Genomic DNA, 7,889 nt, shown 5'->3' on the forward strand with positions numbered 1-7,889 from the left:
AAAACGGTTATTTGTATGTTCTTGGCCTCTTCTTTGGAATACTAGTCATGTCAATTTTAATATAGGTACATGTATCGGGACTACTAGTACTTTTCGTGTAATTTCAAATTGAAGTCCCTGAAAATACTTAATTTTCTACATAATTTAGAGCCTTAAAGTAGGGAAAAAGAAAGTTGAAAGTGATTATGACGCCATAATGGATCTACATGTAGCACCAAAAATATAGTTTAAAGACATTTACTAGATCTTGACCTTAAAAAATACCGGTAATTAATACATGTACTTTTTTGTAATGTCACTCAATTATTAAGTACTTTTTGCATGGAACTCGAAAAACACAATGATTTGTATTTCTTTTAATTGGCAATCAGTTATTAAATTTCAAAACATTACTAATAAAACTCGGTAATTCAAATTTAGATTCATCTTAGTTTTATTGTATAACTTTTTGTTCAGAAAAGCTACAGTACTAAGCTATTTTAAAACCAGAGAATGACCATCTTCCAAACTGCTCATTGATATAAGCAGACCCTTGTCCGTTCCAGGCACTTGATATTTTAACGGCGTCGTCCTTTTCCAGATTCAATATAACAAATCCTGTCGATGTTCCGTCATCCCCCTGTTTTTCAGTATCAGCATGAAGAGTACCCCTTATAACATCATTCTGTAGTATATGAGTTGCTATCTCCCCAAAGTGACCCTTGGTTCCCGAAACATGTTGCCCGGCAGCCACAAGCGTCCAGGTAAATACATATACCCCAGACTTCGGGGCAGTGAAAATCCCCGATTTCTTGCTGTATCCATTTCCATGATTTGTTACAACTGCGTCATAGACAAACGTCCTGCCAGCAGGCGGGAGCGCAAAGTTCTTCGAGACGAGTGAGTAAAAAGCAACAGTGGTCTTCTCTTGCTCTGAGGGAACATATAAAAAAGTCAATCAAACATTCATAGAAATGCTCACACATCTATGGTTTGACCAAGTTACAGCACCTCAATTCATGTAATCTGTTTTGGTGTGTATTTTCTTCTCGTTAAGGTCAAGATCTATGAAATGAAAGGTGCCTACAGGTTTATTAAATTTGAGAAATAAATTATTGAAAACCAGCTATGAATATGGACTTTTTCAAGATGAGACAAAGGAAATCTATCCAGATTGCCTAAACAGTTTCTCCAAAAATGTTACTTTTTATATACATGTTTTTGGTCTCTTCTTTAAAATGATATCATATTTGATATAGGTATCGGAATTACTTTTCATATTATTTCATTTTAAAATTCATGAAAATACCTTTTATTTTCTACAAAACTCAATTAGAGCCGTCAAGTACAAAGAAAGGAAAGTTAAAGTGATTATGATGTCTTAATGGAACTAGCACCATATACGAGGGCCGTTCAAAAATTACGCGGACTTGTTGCACAGAAGAAATATTTGACGACATAATCGGGTAAAATTTCACAAATAATATAAAAGAATCTTTACTTATATGGTCTTCAAAATTTCATATCAAAATGTTGTAAATTTGTATTAATTTTGAGTGATTTTTCAGGACATACCATTAAGTCACGGCGCAGCAAAATCTTCGACATCACAAGCATTATGAAAAATATGTGATTGAGCTTTCATTTTCTCAACATTTTCCCTTGAGTACCTGTATAGTTTGAGTTACCTTATCTACTCAACATCAAAACACCATTTCTTGTCAAGCTTAAAATCTATTAAACACGTAAAGAATATTCTTTTTTTTTTTTAAACCAAAAACTACTTATGAGATATAGTGTGATATTGGTGACTCTCAATCACGTTCTTTACAGTCCGGATAAAGTTAACTTTTCGTCTATTATCTTCATCCCGTCCTCCCGTATAGCCTTTTTACAGAGGTCTAACTGTCTAAAATTTCAATTTGCCATTTGTGGGCGAATGTCACAAGTAGCCTAGTTTACTGCAAGTTTTATTATGCATATTTTGGATCTATGTTGGCGATATCTCGAGCAGTACACATATTTTAACAAAAGTGTGGTGCGCCGTCAATTCAGGAGACGTCATTTTCACAGTCGTTTTCACGGGAATCGCATCAGAGAAAAATCACTGTATTTCTGTTAGTTCTTCAAATATTACGTCCGAAATCTAAATACATTATAATAGAACAATTTAAAGGTACATTTGAGAAAATTGTTGAAAAATATCGCGAATTTTAGAAAATCAATGAGTTAAATTTTTGAATCCGCATGCTTTTGCTTCATTTTTTTTGTCGTGCGCCGTACTCTCCATCAACGATATCAACATACCCATAATTTTAGTAGAATTTTTTTAAAATACAGAAATTTTGCCCAAAATTTATTGGAATCTTTAAGATACATATTTCTGTGAAATTTTATAACTATATGACGTCTGTAAGAGTAAATAATAGCATAGTCCGCGTAATTTTTGAACGGCCCTCGTAGTTAGTCTAAAATTATTTATTAGATCTTGGCCTTAAACCATTTTGATGCTATTTTTCATAGATATACCTATTCCTTTAAGAGCAATAACTAAATGAAAGGTGCCTAGTGATTTCAATTTGATAAAAGTTTTCCTGTTATATTATGTTATGCTTTATTACTAAATGGTACTACAGCTAAGTAAATTCAGTGTGTATCGGGGCATAAGTTTGAGGTAGAGTAATCATAGAAAACCCCAAATAATTAAACTATCATTTTCCACGAAAAATGAAGGAAATCTCGCCTTTTTCTTGCAATCATTCAACATTCTGTTAATACTAACATGATGATTAAACACAATGGCCAACGAGTAAAAATATCAAACTTACCTGTTCTACAATCATTTCTTCCACAGATACCTTCTGAATATGACTTACAGCTGTTGGCTACAGAAAGAGGAACGAACAAATTGAATAAAATGGGTAGAACAGTAATTAGTAAAATTGGGCTTACTCTCATGTCGATTTATAAGCGGTGATATACGAAAAAGACAAAAATGGTTTCTTATATATACTTTTCGCTTGATATTTAATGAGAAGAGCATCTGTTCCAAAGGATTTTTGTTCAGTTTACAATTGCTCGCAATAAAACAATTCAATTAAACAACTAAAGTACATGGGATTTATAGAAACAGAGTTACACATGTATATTATTATAATCATCATAATATCCTTTATATCAAACAAAAACGATAGCTTATCATTTTTTTCAGAAGAAACATCGTCAGCAATAAAAAATCTTTACTTTCGAGTTCAAGGATTACACAATGGGCGTCTTTTAGAGTAAAATGAACAGATGAAAAAAAGTTGAAAAGACAAATTAAAGATGACGAACAGGGACCATCGCAAAAAATCAATGAACAAAACAATGGAAAGGTCCTATAGGAAATACCAGAGGTGGGATCATGAATACCTGAATGGACGAAGAAAGATTCCCCTTACGTTAAAGGCAAACCTTCATCTATTAAATGTTGTTTCTGTTTAGCCATCTCTCGATGTTTCTGATCAAGAGAAGTAGTTCATAGTAGAATTAATTACACAAAAGTCATTAAATTTATTTATTAGTCATCATTTACTAGTCCCTTGTCCCAATTAAATCACGGCTAAATGTATAAATGCCTCCATTCTGGAGAGAGAGAGAGAGAGAGAGAGAGAGAGAGAGAGAGAGAGAGAGAGAGAGAGAGAGAGAGAGAGCTGTCGACGAGCTCCAAACCGAGGTTAATGTTAACTTTAATTATTATTTAAAATTGTAAAAACCACATTCATTGTCCATTCACTTTCTTTAGTTTGTATATTGTCTAGTCGACAGCGTTTGCTTTAGAGTCGCAGAGAAAGGAGGTGGTCCTCAAGATCTGTCACTGATCCCTCTAGATTTATGTATGCTATTTTTTTCCTTAAACGGGACACAGTTTTTCTGAATAATTCAGCATGTTTAAAATCAAATATGTACAGCATTGTTGCAACCACTATTGAAATAACGACCACTATTGAAATAATTATATCAATAGTGGTTGAGCATGAAGAAAATTGATTCAAGATATGTATTTCTTGTCTGCCCCCCCCCCCCCCCCCCAAAGAATTACATAGCAAGGTTTTCATCAATGGTAAATTTATTGTCCTAATATGAAGAAATTAAGCATTTTTGATTTCAGATCAACATCTAGTAAATGATAGTTGCCTTCAGAATTCAGTTTGATAATTAAATTTCGTTTATGACGCTTTATTACTATAGGAAAAAAAAGGTTCATCGGCTTATAGTTGTGTGAATATAATCCACAATAAAAACATCCATAATCTTAACTTCCATTTTGAAAGGAAAATGAAAAACAAAAACGTTTTTTTTCTTACGACCATTCAACAAGCTTATTTTGTCACAATTAGACATAAGAACCAACGAGAAAAAATTAAACGTACCTTTTCTGCATTCATTTCTTCCGCAGACACCCTCTGAATATGACTAACAGATGTTAGCTTCAGCAACAGGAACAAAGAAAATGGGAAGGACAGCAAACAGAAGTACTTATGTAACCTTCAAGTCGATTAGTAAGCAGTGATAATTGAAAAATTAACACTAAAAAGTTGTTTTCTATATATTCATTGTCACTTGATACATTATGAGGATAGCATCTGTTCCAAAGAGTTTTTGTTCAATTTACAATTGCACACAATGAGAAAATTAAGTTGAACTACAGTACACAGGATTTTCTCAAGACTGGGTAACACTTCTAACATTTTATTCTAATATATCCTATCAATATACTAACAACAATAACAAAATAAATAAATATATACAACTTTGTGTTAAATGCATTTCGTCAAAAGTCAACATTATATTATATTTTGCGACTTCAAGGATAACACACCTGCCACGCTAAATAGAAAAAAAATGTATTCATTGAAGATTACGAACAAGGACCGATCTAAAAAATCGATAAAGAATATAGATGTGTGAGTATGGTATATAAGACACGTGTACCATACCCATGGAAATTTTAGAGGTGGGATCAGGTGCCTAGATAAAGAGAGTTTTCCCTTACTTTCAGACATTAAACTTTAATTAATTAATTCATAAGTAATATTTTTTCTTTGTTTCGAATCGATAGCTCTAACAGTACATGTTTTTTTTCTTATCAATAAATTACAAATATATCAAAAATCTTTCTTGATTCTATGTGTATAATTTGTCTAAACCCGTGTAAAGCCTATAAAAATCGATTTTAATTTATAAAATATAACAGATTAAACAAAAGAAAAGTTAAAAAGATTTTCCTACGCATACTAAAATAACGAATTGTAATATTGTATACAAGCTGTTTCAGAATTATAGTCGAAAGATAAAAGAATTGTATGTACTGCATAATTTTTATGATGACAGTTCCTCTTCACCCCTTCCATGGCAAAGATTTTCAGCATTTCTAGACAAAGTAATATTAAGATTTCGATGTATTTTTTCAGTTTTTCTTGTAATTTTGTATATACCAATGTATAAATATTCTGAAACAGATATTGTGTAGTTTCTGAAAATGATTATAAAATATCAATTAGGTTTCCATGGCAACGAAATACACCATAATGATACTGGGATTTTTTGTTACTGGGAGGGTATATTATAGTAATCGGTATGTCCGTCCGTCTAGCTGCACGTCCGTCCGTGCGTCTGTTAAGCTTTGGGTTACTCATTTCTTATCCGCAGCTCCTCTTATACAACTGAGTGAAATGTAATGAAACTTTTACAGAATCTTAATAACATATTGCCATTGTGCACCTCAATTTTTACTTTTTTATTCGACACGTATTTTAGGTTTCCCATAGCAAAACATGGACATTGCCATTATAGTCTTACCAATGACGCCACATGTAAAGACTTCTGTAATAACAATTGATAAGACGAGTTAGGTAAACACATTACCGTATAATAATATACGTTTTCAAGTCAGATGTGTAGAAATGCGTATATACCATGTAAGGGGTTAAATTATTCGAATAAAATAATTTTACGCCATGTACACTTGTGACTGTGGAGATAGCTCTCAAAATTCCTTGTTTCACAATCGATCACATTCATTCAAATTTTAAGTTATCCAAAATTTTGTATACTTAAAAGTGTTGAAAAATCTCTTTTAAAAAATTCCCATCCATATTTGTATGATTTTAAAGAATATTGAAGTAGTTGCGGAAGACATGAAAAGATATTAGGAACATTTAATCATATCCAAGACTATTTCAAAATATTGCGATTCTTGGAACTCTTGAAAACTTCAATGGAAAATATTGCTCCCTTTTTTCAAGGGCAAACCTTCGGGATAATATATTATTTAACGCTGGTATCATAATAATTAAAAACTTCACATTGAACTGTTCTTTGTATTAAACGAAGATTTATGGCCGAATTGCTATTGATATTGAATTAAATTGGTACAAAATGTAGACAGGAAACGAGAGTTATTGTTTGTAGATTTCTGCTCTAGTATGTGGAATTCGAAAAATTGAAAAAAATTGACAAATTGTTTCGTCGCCACCCATTTTATTTCAGAAATCAGTATTAAAAGACAAGTGTACATGTTTATGCGTCTTTCATTGATCAAAGTTAAATTTAATAAAAGCAGAGAAGGACCATCTTCCAAACTGTTGCTATAAGTAGACCCTTGACCGTTCCAGGTACTTGATATTTTACAGTATCACCCTTCTCTAGGTTCAATACGACAAACCCTGTGGACGTTCCGTTATCATGTTGTTTTTCGGTATCAGCATGAAGAGATCCCGGATGACGTCATTTTGAAGCAACTGAGTTACAATTTCTCCGGCTGCTCCAGTTTAAATAAGCGGAACGAGATCCAACGATGATTGTATATGTATATATTTCCATTGAATATTTATTTTTTCATAGATTTTTTTCTCTGTTTTGCATCATGCACTTAAGGATAATGTTTTTTAAATTTCAAATTTCAAAGCCTATTTGTTCAGAATAACATTAAAAGCAGTTATCAGCTTTTAATTCCTCTGGTAACTATAAAATTCAAATTCAATGCGTTGCAGAACTACTTATTTTTCAAAACAATTAATAACTGAAAATGTGTTGACAATTTAAATAAATATTCGATAATTTGTAATTGGATATATTTTTTAGTTATAAATAATCAATGTACCGAATCATTACTTCACAAGAACATTACCCAACAAGACTTGTTCTTCAAAGTTGTGTACGAGGAAGACCTTGCTGTTAGCAATGGATGGTTAACCCATCCTCCGCCCTAGGGTATTGATGAGAACCTTTGATTACCTAATCCAATGAATTTTTGGTGTTTTATTATAAATGTAATATTTTCGTCTATTCTGTATGTGTTTTCACCTTTTCTTATCTTTTCAAACCGATCTATTGACTGGCGATCTATTGACCGGTCAATAGACTGCGATCTATTGCCCGGTCAATATAGACTGCATGTTCTTATGACACTGGCAACGTATTACGGAAAAAACCGATCCGGATTTCAAATTTATTTTTAACACTGCACAGACATGGTAAACCATGGTAAACAATCATCTTACTCAATCTTTCAACATTGGTTTTAAAAATTGTGTGATTTCTATGGTCGGATATTTACCTAATAAGAGTTACTTTAATTAATACAAAGTGGGACGTGGAGACCGGTCCTTCCGGTGAGACCTATTAACGGGGGTCCCATGTCGCAGTAGGTGCACTGCTGGCACGAAAAAAGGTCCCTCTCCACCGGCACGTGGTAGCGTCTCCATATGAGTGAAAATTTTTCGAGAGGATTGTAAACAATAGTCTATACAAACAATCTTAAATTAATATCACAGATGCACCATATCTAGGTATAAATTTACAATATGGTATGGGAACCTTCTGTACTGAATATACAATTGTGAACACCTAATACGGAAAATAAAATT

At 32.6% G+C, this 7,889-nt stretch overlaps 1 long non-coding RNA gene across 1 annotated transcript; it reads right to left on the minus strand.

Annotated features, from left to right (window-relative positions):
- Positions 1–341: 341 nt before the first annotated feature.
- Positions 342–2,890, minus strand: LOC134241035 (uncharacterized). Its single transcript, XR_009986567.1, has 2 exons — positions 2,808–2,890; positions 342–912 (listed from the first exon to the last, which is right to left on the minus strand). It is a non-coding gene; the product is annotated as an uncharacterized LOC134241035 (long non-coding RNA).
- Positions 2,891–7,889: the final 4,999 nt, after the last annotated feature.

Source organism: Saccostrea cucullata, unplaced genomic scaffold (assembly GCF_032062105.1).
Source record: "Saccostrea cucullata isolate Sc308-1 unplaced genomic scaffold, CSIRO_AGI_Scuc_v1 ctg3002, whole genome shotgun sequence".
NCBI classification, from domain to species: Eukaryota; Metazoa; Mollusca; class Bivalvia; order Ostreida; family Ostreidae; genus Saccostrea; species Saccostrea cuccullata.